This window comes from Cavia porcellus, unplaced genomic scaffold (assembly GCF_034190915.1).
Source record: "Cavia porcellus strain 051 isolate PalLab524CR breed Dunkin Hartley unplaced genomic scaffold, mCavPor4.1 scaffold_12, whole genome shotgun sequence".
NCBI lineage: Eukaryota > Metazoa > Chordata > Mammalia > Rodentia > Caviidae > Cavia > Cavia porcellus.
The window spans coordinates 77,205,200-77,226,442 of record NW_026947495.1 but is presented as its reverse complement, the minus strand read 5'-3'; positions in this window follow the sequence as shown (position 1 = coordinate 77,226,442).

The following is a 21,243-nucleotide window of genomic DNA, read 5'->3' as shown; positions in this document are numbered from 1 at the left end:
TGCTGAATGGGTACAGAGCTGCTGGTTAACAGGATGGAAAAGTTCTAGAGATTGTCTGCACAGGATTCCAATAAACAGTGCCACTGACGGCATACATGCATTGATTAACACAGTAAATTTTATGTCATCTGTTTTTTCTGCAATGAAAAACTGAGAGAATAAATCGATAAATAAGCAAGAGAAATAGGAGGTGCGATCACACAATAGAGAGAATGCTTAAATTTTGAAAGTTACTTACATTTAAAAAACAGCACCACTAACACCCCCCTCCCCCCAGCACTCTCCCAGTCACTTGGGACATGCTTCTCCCGTCACCCTTGCCACTTTCTGAAGCACTTCTGGAATCTTCTTTCCTGAGTGTCTATAGTGGTGCTGTCGGGGCTGCATCCCCGTCCTGAACTGATTCAAAGCCTTCCCCTTCTAAGGTCTCTGTGACTCTGGGGAAGAACCCGACGTCACCCAGTGCCAGGTATGGTGACTGTGGGTGAGGACCCACCACAGTGTTAGTGGATGTCCTTCACCGAAAGACTTTTAAATCGCTCTAAGAGGATGTGTAGGCAGATTAATAAAAACGTGGGTTTTTTCTAACATTTTTAGTTTACTTTTAATACTGTGGGCTTTTTTTTTTAATCATGCCTCATTTAGTTTAAATGCTCACTATTAAATACTATTATTTTAGTTCTTCTGGGAATATGCCTAGAAGTGGAATAGCTGGAATAAATGGGATTTCCAATCCCAACTTTTTGAGAAATCTCCAGACAGACCTCCACAAAGGCTGTACCAGTCTACACTCCCACCAACAGTGCAGGAGAGTTCCTTTTTCCCCACAGCCTCTCCAGCATTTGTTGTTGTTGGTTTTCTTGATCCTGGCCATTCTTTCAGGAGTAAGATGGTATCTCAGTGTAGTTTTAATTTGCATTTCTCTAATGACCAATGATGATGAACATTTTTTCATGTATTTATTTGCCATTTGCATTTCTTCATCTGTGAATTGCATATTCATCTCAGATGCCCATTTGTGGATTGGATCTTTGCAAAAAAGTAATAAGAACTAAGGAGTAATAAAATCCAAAATGTAAATTTTGTTGTAAAAAAGAGAGGGGAAAAAAAAGAGCTCTAACGGATATAATAGCAAGTGTGTTTAGGGGTGTTAAATAGCTGACTATATTAATGTTTTTGGATCATTGAACACAGCTGTTTGCAGTCTCTCTGTTTGAATGTCCACTCTGTAATCTTTGATACTGTGATTTGAGCAACTATTTCTAAGATGATAATATGTAATCTATTAACAGGTGATTTCTTACTTTTTTTTTTTTTTTTTTGTAGTTCTGTATTACGCGTACCCTTACACCGCTTTGTTTTGTTTTGTGTTTTTCTCTTTTTCCTTTTAAATAAAATTTTAAAAAATACTATTCTTTTTAGGAAATACAGAAGCTCACATCCCAATATTTTAGATTCCGACTGAACAGGTTGGAATCACAGGTGCAGGTTTTGCACACGTGGCCAGCCCATATCACCCTCCACCACTTGCAGGTTGGAAACTACAGCTCTGACGGAGTAAGAGAAAAAGTGCTGGATCCAGTTAAGGGCGTTCCACTTACCGGGTTTATGGCTTGGGACACATCTCGTCCACGTGCCCCATGTCCAAGCTCTCATCTCTGAACTGGGATATTAATTCCTGCCTTCTAATACTGCTGAGCTGTCAGAGGATAATATGGATAAAAGCACTGCAGAAACATAAAGCAGTATTGTAATGAAAAAATAAGCCAGTAAATGCTTCTACTATGAAAAAGAATCAAATGACACCATGCATCTCTGGCATGTCCGTAAAGCGGTTTTCTTTAACAGGACTGAAACACAACAGCACCCCGGAGAGATTCTGAGCCTGGGCTAAGCAGGCAGCAGTCAGCAAACACAGACACAGCAAACACAGAGCTGGGCTCATTGGTTCTGCCTGACTTCCGGATTAAATTCCTCTGGGAAACTGACAGAGGTGACCTTTCTCATGGCAATGCAAACTCTGCTCGGATTTTGGTAGGATCTAACATGAAGATAGGAGCTAGAAGAAAAATGAAAGGTAGAATAAAGTGAAAGTTCTCAACGTTCACTCTCTTTGGTCAGAATCACCTGTCCCAGGCTTCCCAAGAAGTCAAAAGACTAGAAATGGCTGCAGAGTGACCTAAAGGTCATAGTCCCATGACCTTGCCAAGCAGACAGTGCCTTTGTAGGATATCTTAGCCACTCTTTCATCACTGAGGCTCACAGTTTAGAGGAGGATAGATTTAGTGTAGCTCAGAGTTTGTGGAGGTTTCAGTGCATAGTCGACTGGCTCCAAGTCAGGGCCTCCTGATTGAGGGCCATCACAGAGAAGGAACAGATCATAGCACGGCAGCTGGAAGCAAAGACAGGGATCAAGAGAGAGGAAGTGAGGTGCACCCTGCCAGGCTACACCCCAGTGACCTCATCCTCCATCCAGACTTCACCCACCAGCATCACATTTACCTGCAAACTCAGCAGGAGTGTCACGGTCCCATGATCCAGTCACCCTCAAAAAACCTGACCCATGAGCCTGTAAGGCTTTGCAGGAACATCTAGTTATCAACTGTAGCAGAGGTAGCCTCATTGGGCTTACAAGCAAGGACACAGGGACAAATGCTAGCTAGCTCCAGCTGGGAGAAGTGGAGACATTTCTTGAACCTGCAGCTCAGCCTCCCTTCCTGGGGAGTTTTCATCCATGGGTTTAAAAAAATTGCAGATGGAAAGTACGCAAAAATAATTTGCATCTGCAATGAACAGGTACAGCCTTTAATTTTGTCTCTGTTCCTTAAAAATTGCAGTATAAAAATATGTATGCAGTGTTTATGTTGCATTAGGTATAAAATGTAACCTAAAGATGATTTAAATACAGGAGAGAGTGGAAATTTTATATACAACACTGTGCCTTTTTTATGCAAAGGCCTTGAGTAGGGTGGAGCTGTGATCTTTGAAACAAGGGACCACTGTGCACTTTTCTGGAAGAACTGTGGTCAATCACTTCCAGCAGACTCAGACAAGGACCAGCAAAGCTGGTTGGGGTCAGTGTAAGCACAAGAGCCCTTATGTATATTAGAAAAATGATTGAAATACTTTGTGTTCTCCTGTTTCATATCGGAAAGCAAAAATACCAAGCACATGTAGTATAGATTAACTCAGAATAGCTGCAGTAGATAAGAGCTTGAAATACTTGTGAATTGGCTTTCTTATAAATTCACTTTTAATAGGAAATTAAATCCTTTCAGAACCTTTTATTTTTGTAGTTCTTTATAAAATTTTTATGTTATCCACTTTACAACTTTAACTTCTTAAATTTCAGAATATGTTTAATTCATATATAAAAGCCATTTCTATCGTAAAAAGTTGATTGAATTCAAAATACTCAGTTACTGACATTTGTGGAATAATAGAAAAGTTCTTATTGCATTACTTGTATTAAAAATAATGATCTCCAATACTAGATATCAGTTCTAGAGATTAATCCATTAAAACTTTCAGGGACTGTTCAGAATTTAAGCGAATGCTACTCTGTTGTTAGTCTTTGGCACATTCCATCATTTACTAGTCCACCACAAGGATTTTGAATCATCCGCGGAATAGTTTGTCATCTAAATGGGAAACAGAGGGTTAAAACATTTTCTAATTATTCATATGAAAGCGCAAAATGCACCTACTCGGCATCCCCACACCATTTAAAAAGGTTGCTCAGTTTCTAATCTTCTTCCCTTTATGTCTATGACAAAGTGACAGGTATAGAAATGTCTTCAGGGAGAAAAACAGACTGATTAGGAAGAGACCCAAAGTATCATTTTAGATAAACCAAGCCAAAACAAAACAAAACATGTCATTAGCTGTCTTTTGTTCCTTTACAATAGTCTGTTGATTTCTTAAATACTGCAGAAGAGCTTAGAGAAAAGGAAAAGAAAATCTTTGCAACAGATTACTAAAGTATATGCTCAAGGTGTTGCTTGAAAAGCATGGTATTTCTATTACAGCAAAGAAAAATGGTATTGGGAAATGTTGGAAGGCAGGAAAAGTTAACCACTGCATTTCATTGATCTTGGTTATACAATAACTTCCAGGAAATACCTCCAAGATTTGCATACACTATTTTGGCATTTTGGAGTAATTATCGCAGTGAAACTTTCACAAGTGTACCTTATTTCCACAGGTAATTAAGGTGACCTAGTTATGTCTGCATAAAGATTAGTCTGTGAATAATGCAGACCCAGGGGAGACTAACAGGTCACTAATAGCAATCAATCTAACTGATGGAAAAGAGAAAGAACCGTGTCCATGACTGTACTCTGTACTAGTATATTGCTATTTTTAAGGTGCATTATTTCATCGATAAAATCCTAAGAAGCTAGAAATCATTTCCTTTGAACTATTCTGGGTACCATTTTAGGTTTCTTGTAAAATTTGAAGTTCTGAGTTGGTAAACTCCTGCTCCTTAGTAACAAGGAAAATTAATATTCATTTTTCAGATGAATATGCAATCTTGTTGATTTTCAGGACATGGTTAAAGAACTGTTCTTAGTTGCAGATGAAAAGCAGAACCTTAGCTGGGCTCCCTCATTTGTGGGTAATCATCATCAACAGGAGTTTGCTGATGCATACACACAGTCAAGTGCTGCTCACCCCTAAATTGTTCCTGTCTTCCTAAACTTGGGTATGGCCCAGAGCCTACCTCCCTCACCCACAGAAAGTCAGTATTCTGGCAGCTGATGGTCCTCCTGAAAGAGCTGGAGAATCTGGACTCAGTGTGAACCCACAATTGCTCTTTGTATTTCCCCTCAACAACCTTAAAATTCCCTGCAGGAAATCATGTCATCAGACACATCCACCACACCAAAAACGCTATCTGAAAAATGTCACAAATGCGGCTATGGAAAGGATGCCTCGGGTTAAATAAAGGACACGTATTTAGGAAAATTAAAGCAAAAGTAAACTGAAACACAAAATAGTGCCAATCATCTGAAACAGACTGAAATCCTGATTTTTTTTTTTTCCATCTCATAGCACTGTGGCTGGGACGGATAATATATTTTCAAATACAAGTGCACTTACAAACATGGTTTTTTAATTTTTACTTTAGAGAAATATTAACAAATCAAGCTGAGTTTAAGTGATATTGTCTTAGATCTAGACATTAAGGTGCTAATAGTTTAAAATGAAGCATGTACAAAAGAAAACTACCAGCCACTCAGAATGCAAAGCACTTGCACTTTCTCTTGGAGAATTATTTAATTAAGGAATGACTTATAGACACATCACACATTTGGATGGTACTTGAACAAGAGCTCTAGTTGCTTGAGGGTGAATGCCATGTGTATTTTTCCGAGTCCCTAATAAGTGACACGCTTCTGTCATTACCTTGAGGTGAGGCAGAAGCCCATGTGGGTTTTGACCCACGTGGTCAATCCCCAGTGGCAAAGCATCTGATTAACTGGCAAAGCCATGCCGCCAACAGCTGTATCGTTGGAAGCATGGATGTGCTCGGTCTGGTTAGGGGCCGAGTGTTTCCATAATCACGCTCTTGCTGGCTCGTGTCCAACAGATATTAACTTCTACCCAAATAAATTATTATTGAAATAGTTAGGCATGAATGGATCCATGTGTACGTAATCTATGCTGACCGCATCCCCCATATGTCCCATTTGCCTACAGTGAAACCTCCTTATTTAACATGCATGTGAGTGACGTAAGTTCAAGATAGGCCTTTGATGATTTCCTCAATTTCCTGGGTTTGTTATTATGAAATCCTTTAAATTTCTCTAAGAAGACTTAGAAAATAATCTCTTATAAGTAGTTCGATTATTCTAAATTTAAAAAATATTCTCAATCTAGTGAGCTCAGGTACACATTTTTGAGGGACTTATGCATTTTAATTATTTGGACCTGTTTCAGTGAGACAGTTTTCTAAGTCTCTAACGTATGTAAAAACCATAAGTAAAATTGAAAAGTGTCAGTGATCCGAAAGATTCATTTTGGTAAAATCTTATAAATTTTGTGACTGAGAAACACTTTAAAATATTTATGGAAGGAAGGAAAGAGTGAAAGAGAGACAGAAAAGGGAGAAATAGAGAGAGAAAAACAACAACAAAAAAGGGAAGGCAAGTTTCTAAACATACTGTCAGCAGGTAAACAACACCTGCAAGTGTAAAATATAACTATAAAGTCAAAGCTAATTTACATTTTAATTAAAGAAAATAAGAAAAATAATTAACCAAATTTTTAAATTTTATTTTTAAGAAAATGTATTTAATATTTTATTCATCCATGAAATCCAGGTTCTTAATCCAGTGCCAATTTAAACATCACTTACTATTCCTACGCATTATTCTTTTTTACTCTCCCTATTTACCTGTCAAATTTTCCATGACCCTCTAGAATAGGTTACTTTGACATTTAACAAAAAGACTCATGATGCGTTAGTTTACTTTGTTAAAGTGGCTCGGTTTGGAAGGAGCACTCCTAAGCACTGAGACAATCTGCTTCAAAGATGGAAAATGCTGTGAGGAATATTTTCAAATGCACATCTAATTCCTCAGCCTCATAGTTGCAAGAAGGAAAAAAAAAACTGTAAGGGATTTTTTTTCCTTTACTGGTAAATGAACCCAGGAACGTCAGACTGAACTACATCCTCAACTTTTTCTGTTTACTTATTTATTTGGCTGCTTCTTTGCTTTTGCAACAGAGTTTTGCTGAGTCAACCTGAGCCAGTCTTCTGAGTCACCATGTTGCCCATGCTGGGATTAACTGGTAATCCTCCTGCCTCAGCTTTATAGAGTGCTGGAATATTAGGCTCAGGCCATATCTGTCTCCTTCTAGGGAAAGTATTGAAAACAAAAATCCTCAGGGATACTCATTTAAAAAAATAAAATGATGATGCTTAAAAGTGTAATATTAGTCAAAAACAATAATAGTCATGGTGATTTGTGCTTTTCAAATCAGTAACACACTATCTAAACACTGAATGTAATTACTTAGTCTGTTAAGAAGACGTACTCATTATAGACCATCCAAATGGGAGGGTGGAAGGTAAATATTACAGTAAAAATGCTACTTTACCTAACAGTTTCCAAAGAAACATTTTCTAGACATGTGCATCTTTTTTAAAGTTTCTAATAATTTACTCTTTATGTTTGCATCCATAATATGTATCTTGTAGTTTCTCCAAACCATGCTGTTTGAGAAAGAATTACAGAAAAATTGATATCTATCAATCCATCAATCACATTAGTCTTCTAACACTGAAGGTGGACAGCTGGGGACGGCCACCATCAGCTAGAGGGAAGCATCACGATGGGAGGAATGTGACATTTCCTTGTCTGCCATTTCCCTGTTCTGATTAAATGAACAGGATGCTCTTCAACACTGTTTAGTGTCTCTCCAAAGGACAGGCTAATTACCAACTGTTAATATTAAGGACACACTTGGGGCAGAAAAATAGGACTTCAATTTACAGTAATAATTTTGGGATGGAGTTGTTCCAGCAGAAAATTGTCACAGCTGCTCAGAGTGTAGTGACAACCATGAAAATAAAATAAATACAGCTCTAACTTCCCAGTAGATCTCGAGGTGCTGGGCCAGAAAAGTAAAATATTTCATGTATTTTTTCACAAATTACCATGTGAGATTTATACGTTACCTTTAGAGTGAGAGGTGGCAGATATGCTATGAATCTATTTTTCAACAAATGAACAATAGTAGCATGTAGCACTTTATGCTTTCTCTGCTAAATATTATTCATAAAATATTTTTACTTTGAGCTTCTGATAACAGCCAAGTTACTCAAACATAAATACATTTTACTTCTCCGGCAAGTGATATGACCTTGATCCGTAGTACTCCGGCCCTCACCTGTCCATGTCCACAGATGTTGAGCTTTCGGTAGCTGAAGAATTTCTGGTTTTCTAAGCATCTGCTCCCCCAAAGACAGACTTCCAGACACATAAAAGATTAGTGTCCCCAGTACTGCACACACGGCTGATACATACTGTGCCTGAGTCTCCTGCCAGCCCAGCCCGTTGTAGGTTATTCGCACGGGTGTAAAGCTTCCAGTTCTGAGCTCACTCTTCCTTTGTCAAGGTCGAGGAATTTTTCTCCGCCACATCTTTGTCAATGCCATGTGACTGTCCTCCTGTTAGGATGACTTTTCTCCCTTCAAAGGAGGGAGAAAATCTCAATTCACACCTTGATTCTCTGCATTGACCGCAACATGAATACTTTTTTCTGATTAGAGGGTTTAGTTGGCCAAGCACGTACTCTGCTCTCACCAATTTTCAGCCCACTGTTCAGTGACTGACAGCTATTTATACACTATTCTGTGCCAACGAAATTATAACCAAATAGACCTCGTAGAAACTGAAATAAATTTATGCTTGAAAAAAGCCTTTCAAAGTACTGCATTGTACAAGGACAATAAATCAAAACAACTCCCTAGGTCTATTTGTAATTTACGTTGGTCTTAGTGTGGCACTAATTTATACTGACAACCCACTTTCCATGCACTCGGTCCACTCCTGAAGGAAGCATTAAGACGTCACTATGACGCATACGAAATGTTTCTACATGATGCACGCTGGCCAAAAAGAAGTACGATCACCATTTCCCCTTTTTAAGTCTTCCCAGGTATTTGTCTCATAGTCCTAAGCAAATTTACAGCAAAAGATGAGGATTTATCCCCCACTTTTGTTCCTTAACTTTCCTGCTGTACCTGTGATTATGCCCACCCGTTCAGGGTACTTTTTTCTTTACCTGATAACATGCTCAATGGATTTCCTCCCAGCAGTGAAGACAAAGCCAACAGCAATCACGCAGGTAATTAGATCTGCTGCTTCCATGGAGTAGGGTTCAGGTTTGATGCCTGGAATCCACTAGATTACTGAAGGCTTCCTGCTGAACTACCTAATCTCACATCTTCATTACATTTGGTTTGCTAGGTTTATTTCTAAGCATGCTTCTCAATCCTGAACCCTTTACCATCATGTAGACAAGCAGGCACTTTCTACAGGACTTTCCTCTTCTCCCTCTGCCCATTTAAATAGCACGTCAGTGACTTTCTTGGCTGTTCATTAAGAGGCTGGGAAGAGAAGAATCAGTCAAAAAGTCAGTCAAGGCCACAGTGTCATAATTTGACTTGGCTTGAAAGAAATCATTCTAATTACAAGAGCCCACAAAGGCAAAAGTCACAGACCGTTTAAATGTTTTACAAGACTATATCATGTATCTGTCAATCCTCTTCTTCAGTGACTAAAAGAAATCTAAACTATTCATTAGTTTCAACCAAAAAAAATTTTTTCCCACTGCAGGAAAACCTTTACTCTCAGCGGGTGGCAGTCGAGAAAGGTCTTCCTTTTGATAGGTCCCTGTTGGATATAACAATGATAATTAAATCTTCAGAGAAGAGAAAAAGGCGCATTTCATGACCTCCGATGTTTGCCATTTGTATATTATTACTGGCGCCTCAAAGACACAAAGCCAGGTTGAATGGTGGAACACAGGAGCTGCACAGATTCCCTGCTCCTCTAGCCTGGGGCAGCTGGGTTCCAACAGGGCCTCCCCCTGCAGTCGGGAGGTGTGAGCTCCGCTTGTGCCCTGGCATCACAAGCATGGGAGAAGTTCTCCAGACCCCAAGCCGTGCACATGCACAGGACATCACAGGCCTTCACTAGACATTACTCTTGTCATACAAATTTCCAAATCCTCTCTACGCAGTCACCATTTATCCCGTGCAATCACCACGCGAAGTGATGCTTTGAGCCACTCTCTTCTGCAGATGACATGGAAACTAGCGTCATCACGCTTCCTGCTCAGAGGACTATCTGCAGTGTTTGCTGTTCTAGTAACTCTGTATAAATTTGCTTATTCTCTTAGCCTGGTCCTTCCTTACTGAACATTCCAGAAAAAAAGAAAAAAAAAAAAAAAAGCTCAAGTATAAAGGGAAATGTAACCACCACAGAAGGATTCAAAGAAAGGAGATGAGTGAAGAATGTTACACTGATTTAAAAAGTTATTTTTTAAGAAATAGACTTGCTTTATTTGCTTTGAACATTTTTCATACAGCTGATGATAAAAGGAAACCCAACGAAAGGTACATCATAATAACAAGGTAGTCATAACAGAAACAGGAGTCAGTTAGGTTATTAGAAAAAAAATATGACCAGAAGAATCTAATAGAATCTGTAAAAATTAGTAATACTAGATTTTCATCTTCAAACCGATATATAGACAAAATTCAATTTCAATATGTGAGAAAAATACAAGGAATCAAAAAGTAGATTAGGAAAGAGAGTGAAATATACTGTAGATACAATTTAGAAAACTAAAGGTTTAAATTTATTTAATCTGAATTCATGATCAGCTTCTAAAGGAGAAAACAAAAGGAAACAAAAAGCAAATCTCCAAAAGGACACACATGATAAAATGGATTTATCTCCTCTAGTTAAAATAAGGGCTTAAATCTGTCTCCTTTTTGCAGTAATGAAATTAACTCAATCAAGATATAGTTATGTTAGGAATAAAAAGCTTTCATGGGTAATAAAAGTATAGAATAGCACTTTTTCTTCGAATTTATACAACACAAAGCCCAAGATTCCAAATGATTTGCTTTAACATAATCAGATTTAAGTTGAGTATGGTGGTGCACACTCAGGAGGCTGAGCCAGGAGGATCCCCATGATTTCTAAATCAGCCTGGGCTACCACATGAGTTCAAGATAAGTCTAAACTGTATAGTGAAACTGTTTCGAAAAGACAGAAAAAAATTAAATGTGGACCTGTCCTTGAAATGTTTTAAGATAAGAAAACAGTGTCACTATTGCAGTCTGCCACACACGTGACACACTGAAGACAGTTTGAATGCTTGTTAACCCAGCTTTGCTAGGAAATGATTGTAGTCTTTTGTTCCAAAGCTCAGTCTTTTCCCACACTGCCATCTAATATCAATTAAACAAGAACCGTTTGCTGCCTTAATGGTGCCAAACTCTGCAATTTCACCCTCTATCTCCTGCTTAATTAGAAAACAAGGGAAAGTTTTCCAAAGTGATGAATTACTGTGTTTAAATGTTATATGACTATTCCCAAAAGAATGTTGCATGGAGCAGTCTCCCTGCTAGTTTGTAAAGGATAAAGTTTTCCCTGAAATTCCATAGCTTCTCTCTCCCAGTTTTGTTGTAAGCACTATATTTCTGAGGGCTCATTCAGAAGTTCTTTAGAAATGGAAAGTATGTTTATTCATCAACATTTACTGAAAATCTACTGCATATGGATGGAATGAAGTGACAGATTGAATTCTGACATTTAATTTCTGATGACTTTCAAGCCTCATCCCCTCACTGAGATGATTTTTAAAAAGTCCAAGTTATAATTCTCTGTGGTGCTGGTGGGATATTCAGGTTACATGAGCCTCTGCCTGTGCATTGGACTCCTAGTCGGTTCAGGACTTACATACAATAAAGCCCTGCCCTATGTTCTGCAAACCACTGTGGACTTGCCTGGGGGTCTCCTCTGCCCTCCCCACGCAGCCTCTGTCCCAGTGTGTGACTGTGGTTGTGTAATGCATGGAAGGTTACTCAGACTCAGGCTTTAGTCAGACACTAGGGAGACTCAGAGGAGCAGATCCCAAGTCTCAGGAAAATAGCCCCAAACTGACCCTCCATGGCTATTTATTTGTAACTCAAGGACATGAGAACACAGATGCAGAAGGAAAATATTTGTGTAGGAGTTTTGATCAGAGACAGGAAAGGACAGGCTGTCTTGTTAGACAAGTTGACCTAGAGCAAACAAGCTTAATTTTCAGGGGCAGAAGGGACACGGTGACCAAAGCAAGCATCTCTGAGAATAACTGGCTTTTAATTCTGCTGACTGCCATCCAGCAAATCTGCTCTAGACTTTGACCATGCCCTCTAGTAACCTCCCTTGGACTGTTGTTCCAAGTTCCTTCCTTACCGCACTCTGATTCAATCACTTATCTGGCCAGAGTTTCCCCACAAGCCTCCACCATGCAAGCAATGAATTTTGTGGTCTCTGGTATCTGTGTAGCTTTATCACTCTTGACATCTAACCAAAATTTTTAGCAGAACATGTTCTAGTTCCAATTCCTTTGATAGCCATAACATTACTACAGATTGATGCTACCTAAGATTAAATGGTTGGCCAAGTAGACTTTTCTTTGCAGAACATTATTTTATTTACCAAAGAATCTACAAAACAGACTGGGTGAAACATTTTCAGGATTACTGTACCATAGCTCAGGGTCCAGCCAGGGAAACAGAGTACAAGCTAGATGATTGATATAACTGTTACGCAGCATATTAGTGTAGGCAGATGCCAAAATGAGCTTTGATCTGCAAAAGACTAACTGCCAAAACTATCTGTGGGGGAAAATATTGAAGGACTCTAACACGTACCTAGAAAAGGAGAAGTGGGCAGGTTCTTAGCAGTTCTTAGCAGTTCTAGAAAAATCTGAGACAGTCCATGGGAGGACTTGAAAGCAAAGACTGGTCACTACAGATGTCCTGTCTTGTGCAGGATTGGCCTGATCTAATTATCCTATCAATGCTAGTCATTGGCTAAGGGCAGCTTGGGACAAGTGTGACCTTGGCCTGAAGAATGAAAAGTGGTGGGATATCCAAGGATGGAGCACATGGAAGCTGTCAGTCACTTATGCCAGCCCCACCAAGCTCTCCGGAAAAACAATCACATTTTCACACAACTGCTCAAAAGTTGTTTGAGCCTAGAAAGAAACACGGAAGAGTAAAAGCATGTGTAAGCAAGAGTTGCTACCACTCTCAGGAGCCAAAGGAGCTGTGCTTGGTGCTGAGCAGGAACTGGCTGTCACTTAGGATCTGGAATCGCAGCAAGTCCTGGCCACTGGGAGCTGGTACTATGAGGGGAGAACCTGCCTGCCCAGCTGGGCTCACCACCCACCGAGACTTGTCTCCTTCCAAAAGAAAATACCAAAAATAAAGAGAAAAGAGACTTCCCCATTCCCTCCTCCTTCCTCTGTCCTTACCATGTCTCTCCTTACCCAAACTTACATGGTAAACAACCTGGGGAGAGACCAGAATGAACTGGTGGGGTCAGGCTGCTACCACACAGAGCAGAACAGCACAGGTACAACAAGGACCCAAGTCCAGGACTGATACAGCAAGTTGTTGGGTTAAAAAATCCTGTATCTATGCTGAGTAACCAGGGAGCACACTGAACTTCAAAACAATCAAGTGTCTACAAGTTACTGAGGTCACAACATACTGGAAAATCTAAGCTATGTCTCTAAAAGACCAACCAAATACAATGATCACGTTTTCAATCAGTAGCACATTACTGAGATAATATTTTTGAATGTAAGAGTTCTATGTAAGAAAACCATTCTGATTGATTTTTTTAAAAATAGCTATTGACAAAAACAAGTTGACGGAAGCTGGATAGTTGGAAAGCAGTGATCAAAGATGATTTCTCAGCTGGTTAATTTAGACATGAGCGCAGCATCTACATTAATGATAAGGTTGAAAACAGGCCATGATTGGAAGTTACACTCCTGAAATAGATTGAATAAAATTGGCCCAAAAGTGGAGAGCATTTTTTTTAAATACAATGACATTGAGCCATTTAGCTTAACATTCATGCTTCATAATTGTTTATAACATAATTAACAACATGGTACCGTCATCCAGCCACAGGCCTCCCTTGGCTCTTTGTTAGGTCTGCTATAAGTTCTTTTGCACAGGTCCACTGTATTCACATAAAGCAAAGCCTCAGAGACACCGAATAATGGGGGCTTTAGCACTGAATATGCCCTTACTCTTCTTAAATTAAGTAAGTACCATATCCCATGGACTTGAGATCTGGTCCAATTATATGAGAAGTTTTGTCTCCTCCACGCCAGTTCTTCCTGGAGCCAAGCTCAAATGTCAGGCAGCAGGAAGCAGAGCACACATCTGTCTGGAGCTGGCATCCCATTCCGCTGTCGTGGAGCACCTGCCTGCCTCTAAAGGAGACAAAGAGATGGTGAAGCAGGAGGGGCAGATGCTCAGCATGCTGGCTTTGTGAGCGCTAAAAATAACAATGCTGGAAATGAGAAGGCAGAGACTGAAAGGCTCTCCAGGTGTTCATGCTCACTGCCCCCATCATAGAGCACTAATGAGTGTCTTGGTCACGATTACAGGTTGTCACTTCTAGAAAGACACTGCATCCCCCCACCCCGTGTGTGCATTCTTTCAATTTGAGCAACTTAACACTGAGATGATGGGGTGGTGTTTTAATACATCCCTCTGTAAAGGTCCATTCGTGAAAGAAACATTGGCTTGGAAATAAAAATTGAGGCAAAGAGATTAACTTAATGTGCTTGTCCAGCTTAAAACAGGCAGTTATTTTATGTGGTGAGAACAGTGTACACTGATATCTGGTGCCATGTCACTCAGCGATCAGTCACCAACTTCGTCTGTGATGGTCGAGTTGGAGGAGACCTTTGATGGGGAGACAGGTACAGTTTTAATAGGGACATTAGAGCACCACTGCCCATCTGCTTCAAGCCAGGAGCAGCAATCCAGAGCCTAACTGTCTCTTTTAAAATGAGAACCTTCAAAGTAACATGAAGAACAGTTCAAGACAATGGAAGCCTAAGTGCAAATGTTTCAGCAGCTATTTATAGAAAGAGGAGCTGGGAAACCAAAACACAGAGAGAGCAGACACAGTGATGGAGCACATGGATCCTCAGACCCACTCTGGATCTCCCTGGGACATTCATGAAAATGAAGTACAATAAAGCTTAAAAGCAAACTGCTCCAAATCCCAGACAAGAAAACAAACAAACAAAGGTTTGGTAAGGAAACTTTGCTGGCTGTGACCTTCTGTCGAGATCACTCAAAGCGTCCCCACCACAGCGGAAAACAAATGATGGACAGCAAATTGGCAGGCAAGTCCCAGAGGAGCAAACAACATAATGTCATGTAGTTTGCAAAGGCACGGATATTTGTCACCACAGCCTGCATGAAGGACACACACTGTGCAAACTTTATTAATGGGTTCCATTACATCGGTGTGTGTAACTTGTTCCCCCACATCCATTATGCAAAGCATCCTGGCGTAATAGGGTTTGCAGCCAGCTATGCAAATACTCAATTACAATGGCATACACCTACTCATGAGAGGCGCTTTTAGGAATCTTCCCCGTTATCGTCATTTAAACTTAATCTTTCCCCCAACCCCACAGGAGATGATTCCCGGTCTGCTAAAGCCTTGGAGACACACATAGACTTACACAAACATGCAGGATATGTCCTTTTAAACTATGGGACCCATCATGGTTTAATGAAGTAAGCAAAAAGTAGCTATAAATTATTCATTGAGTATGTTTTATCAGAGTCTAGACAATAAAGCTATTCTTAATCATAAATGAATTTGCAAAAACCTCTGATCACAATTTTTGAGAGTGATATCCTGTTATATCTTTGAAAGCAGATAAAACTTTCATGACAAATGTTTTTAATATGATGGAAATGGGATGGTGTCTGAATGAAGATAATAAAGATCCATTTTAATAGATTTATCTTAGAGTATATCAGTGACTATCAAATCAGTGTTAGTATGTTGTCTTCTTAATAAATAAATAACATTTAAATGAATGTGAAACACCTAAACCTAAGTTTTTAAAAATATTATTAGTTTCATGACAAAATACTTTATGGTAATTAGTTTATTTAATTTGCAGTTAGCTAACTATTTCACAAGGCATTACTTAGGGTGGTTTACAAGTTAATTACCAGCATTATGAAAGTCTTATTTTTACCTAAAATAAACTTAAAAGTTACAAGGGGTAGAATAATACTAGAAAAATTGCAATAAATTAGGGTAAGATTGGGCACACAATTTCCTAGTAGAAAACAGGCCATGGCTTTCATTTGCAGTTTTCTGTTAGATAGCTCCCCGTGGAAAGCCCACTCTATGCCCACAAGGTTCATAAACAAATATTTTTCAGTAAGTATCTTAATTCTAATATTTGTAGGGAAAATCTCTGCTTCATTATAACAGCATCACTAACATCATTTATTAGTCAATAAATGCTCATTACTATATTTAGAGCAAATAAAACTAAGCAAGATTTGCCTAGTGATAGTTCTGGCAATGTCTCTCGGTGTAGTACTCTTCCATAAATGACGTTCAGTGCAATTTATTCTGTAATTCTCCTGAAGTAAACCGTCTCTGGGTTCTGCCACTCTGACTCAGTCTAAAAAAGGTACGTTAGATTGTCTGTTAAGCACTTTAAATTAAATTGACATTTTGAAAAATTTAGCTGGTGTTGACATCCATGGTTGTAAGGGGAAGTTAGGACATTGAACTTCTAGATAAAAAGTTAATTTCTGCTTTGTTTTTGTTGTTGTTGTTGTTTGGGATTTCCATTTGTTTTTTTATTTAAAGAAAGACTAAACAAAACAGTGAGCAGGTAGATATAATACATACTTTCAAAGAAAACATAAAAAAGCCTAATAAATCACTAGTTGATGCTTACATATTGTTCTCTTACAAATAACTGTTCAAGATACAAAAGTGGAACATATAAGTGGGAATTCAAACAGCAAGACAGCAAATAGTTATATTCAACTATCTAACAAAAAATTAGTAATATGGTTATCAATCCTATACACTTAAACATAAATGCAGTTATCCATATCTTCATTTACGTTGAGTTTGAACAAACCAAAGCAGACTAAAATCACTCTGGACGAAGAATAATAGTATTGCTGGATTTCACATCATGACACTCTGGGATCAGCACTAGATACTGTAGTGTCTTTTTTCATTCAAAATATTTGTTCATTTTATCGTGTGTCGTAAGATCAGTTCTCTTAAACTGTTTATAGGTTCTACGCATGCATGAGTCTTAACATGTATTTTTATCCTTTCTGTATTAGAGGAGGAAACAAAACAAAGTAGGACAGAACAAAACATATTCCTATAGATACATAAAACGAAAGACATAAAATCACTGTATAAGGAGGTCTACCATGGTTACTGTGTTATCTCTTGTTATCTTCAATAGAATTGGCTGTATCATCAGATATAGTATAATTGAATATATCAGTACATAACACTATTGATAGAAACACAACTTTTTAGATAGTGTAAAACTGCAAAAACAGGTACTAATCAAACCACAATGGGTATCGTAGTGAATCTTATCATTTTCAGTATAGTTGTCTATATTCTCAGACTTGATACTATCAATTATAACAGTTTTGAATAAAATCTGTTTATAAACAGCAATCAAACAAACCAGATTTAACTAAGATCTGTCATGATATAACAGTATAAGTTATACAGGGCTCTGGATTAAGTTAATAGGAAATTAAAGATGATTACTGTGCTATATCCTGATATTTTTTGGAATGGTTTTCTGTGTCCTCAGATCTAGTTCTTATAGGCAAACTGGGACAGAATTAGTTCAATCTAAGCAGAGCAGTGTGAGTAATATAGGTTTTGATTCCTGATACATTGTTAGCAATATCTTCTGCTGTCTTTTTTAAGACTATTCCTCCCCTTGCATTCCTCCAGGGAATACTGTGCATTTTTGGGTCTCAGCAACATACTTGGTTTTAAATCGAGGGGGGCAACCTGCTATTTACCTAAGTAGTTCTGAACCTTCTCTCTCCTGGACTTGATCTCTAGTTGTATTCCTTTACCTATTAAAGCCTATCTTTCGCACCTATCCTCAAATACCAGTCTAGTTGCCCCTATTACTCTCTGGTTCCCTGTCACATAGAGCATTGTTTTCTCATATTGAGTTTTGGTCTATATATCCTTTTTCAGGTTAATTATATTTCCTATAAAGAGCATCTCAGTGAACACTACCTCCTGATCTACTCTGCCTGTGATTCTCTTTTTTTAAAATTTAGTGTATCAAGGCCATCTATATTAGAGATTATAGCCAATCTTCTCTGCCTCATTTCTGTTGTTCTCTTTTTCTGTCATTAGTTGTCTGTTTGTCTTCTTCATTTTGCTTTCTGCTCCATTTATTGTGGCTTCTCTGCCCCTGTTCCTGGAATCCTGGTACTTTTCTCTCTCTTTAGAATTCCTTGCAGTATTCTCTGTAGAGTTGAATTGTGGGTTGCGAATTCCCCAGTTCCTCTTTGTCTTGGAAGCATCTTGTTTTTCCATTAATTTCTAGATATAGTTTTTCAGGGTACATCAATCTGGGCTGGAAGTTATTTTCTTTCAGGGCTTGAAATACTTCACTCTGGGCACGTCTTGATTTGATGGCTTGTGTCAAGAAGTCTGCCATAATTCTGATGGGCTTTCCCTTGTAAGTAATCTGTTTCGTGTCTCTGGCAGCTTTTAACATTCTATTCTTATATTGGATTTCTGGGATCTTGATTATTATATGCCTGGGTGTAGCTCTGTTTTGGTTGTAGGTGACTGGAGTTCTGTATGCCTCATACATCTGAATATCATTTCCTTTACCTATATTTGGGAATTTTTCCTTAATTATTTCTGTGAATAGCCTTTGTGGTTCTTTATTCTTAAGTTATAGATCCTCTTGTCATCTTCTAGCCTTGTATTCTTACTGCTTGTTTTCTTGTTATTTTTAAGAAATTTTGCCTTTCATGATTCCACATTGCAAACCTGTCCTCCAGTTTGGATAATCTATCCTTAGTTTCTTTCAAGCAGTTTTGCCAGCTTTCAATGGAGTTTTTAATTTCCTGATAATTGCTTTGAACCTGCTTCATGTACTCTACGTTTTCTTTATATTCTTCACCAAATGATTCTCCCTAGAGGCTGGGGATTTAGCTCAATGGCATAACCACCTGTCTTGCAAGCAGGCGGTCATGAGTTCAATCCCCAGTACCAATTAAAAAAAATTATATAAAAAAATGATTCTCGCTTTTTTTTGTTCCTCCATTCTTCCATCTGTGTCTTCTTGAGAGGTGCTTAGCTTTTCTTTTATTAATCTATTTATATTATGCTTTTCTTGGTTAAGTATTTCACTTTTGAACTCGTCTATGAGGTCCTGAAGATATCTCTTTATGTCCACTGGTGCTGTGCCTGATATTGTATGTTTGCTGTCCTCAATCTCATTTATATTTGCCTTTCTTGGATTAATGTTCTCAGGTTTGGAAGCTGGGGACTTTTTCTTGTTGTTTCCTCTTCTCATATTGTTTGTTTTTTCCATACAGGTGTATATAGAAGGCCCCAGTTTCTTTCTTTGTTGGTTATAATTCTTCTTCTGAAGCGCACTGGCTAGATGGCCCTCCCACTGCAGGGTGCTATTGAAATGCAAGCAGGGGCAGTGTATGCTGGCCCCTCCCCTGTGGGTCAGTCAACCTGCTGCGGCCTTCACTGAATTTGTGTCTGCAGGGCATAGGGAACTGGTTTGGGCTACCCTATTGGATCTCAGCCAGGGGCATGACCCAGGCCAAGCCCATCCCACCAATCCCATTTGAGAAGGGAGCAGCTGGCTAAAGTCACTGCTGCTCCTTGTTCTTGCCAGTCTGCTGGGCCCTAGAATGTCATCTGTTGGACCCCCTTTTACTGTGGAATGGTTTTATTCCCAGCACTCATGCAGATTGATGCAGGTTCCCGCCAGCTCAGCTCTCTGCGGGGCTTGCCGACTCCCAACCTCAGTGTGACTGCGTTTCCGGTGGTTCCAAGTGGCAGGATTTGGGACAGCTCCCTACATCAAGGAGGCTGGGTCATGCAAGTACTGGTGCTGCAGCAGGGGCACTGAGCCTTTTCCCAATAGTAGCCCTGGGACTGTATATTTGATTGGTTCTTCTTATCTTAGTTTCTTTCTGGATCGAGAATATTCATCTCCCTCTGTTCGGGTCTCCCCACTCTCTGTTATTTTGAAATCTAAGTTGACTATCTCAGGGAGCCTCTGTAGCCATCTTTACCGGAACCCCCAGTTTCTAGTTTAGAAAAGTAAACAGACAAGGCCCACTAACATGCAGTAAGGAGGCTTCCAGGAGGAGTTTGGGTTCAAAGTGCTCATTCCATCACTATATAAAGTTTTCACATTTAAAATATTTCAAATATCATCAATAAGATATAACCAAGCAAAATATAATATAGGAATCTTTCTGGCAAAACTGCCTGTTGTAAGTGCATTAGGACTCCTCAGGAATTCCACTGAGAATAATAATACAATAATTACTTAACCAAATTACTGCCCACAGTGACATTTTCCCAATTTTGGCATTGTACACAATGGTCTGCTGAACTTGGTATTGTACCTTATCCACCCATGACCTCTCCGAGGACTTCTGAATTATCTCCAGGAGTCAATCTCTGTACTTAAACAAATCTGGTGACATTGATATATAAATTTTAGACTCACTTCTTGAGAATGAGATTTTCCATTGAAAATTCTCTAAGAAGTTCCAAATTTTATCCTTAAACATGATTTTTTTTCTTTTTTTTCAGAATGCTAATTCTTATATTATCTTGAAGGTAGTTAACAACTATGAATGATGATATCTTTCAGATAAAATTATAGGGTAGAACCAATGATACCTTCTTTTTTGTAGCAGAAAGATTTCCAGTATATTGACCTTAAAGTGCTATGACCATAGCAGATACTACTGACCAAAACAGTTAGGAAGCACAACTTAAGTCTTCTGTGTATAAAGCCACAGTTACACTTGACTCTAAGATTTCCCATGAACTAATGATAGTTGCTCATGTAATCTGAGCACTATTAATAAACAGCAATTTTTAAAAATTAGAAGACCATTTCCCACAAGAGCAGTGTTGGCTAAGTTAAATTATGTATTTATTAACCCAATGTAACTCTTTTCAACCTTGAAATCATCTTTAATTTGGAAAGGTTTTACTAACAGTGACAGATATGTCAGATTGGAGGAAAGTTCTCAAAATCTAGTGATCAGATATCTGTGCTTTCAATCATGACTCTAACATGAGCCAGTTCTGTGGTCTGGGGCAATTTTAACCTATCTTATAATAAACTACTATGTATGCATATAAAACAAAAAGGCCATAGCATGATGGGAAGAACAGCATCTTTAGAATTTGATCAGTTCAAAGTTCTGCTTTCCTTTTAGATTTGCTTGACTTTGGAGTAACACCAGCCTCAGCTTCTAATCTATAAAATTCTTAAATCCTGAAATTATGTGGGGAACCAATCAGATGTCACAGAGTAGGTTGTGGTACACTGTGGAAACGTAATAAATGTTTGCATCCTGCATCTTTG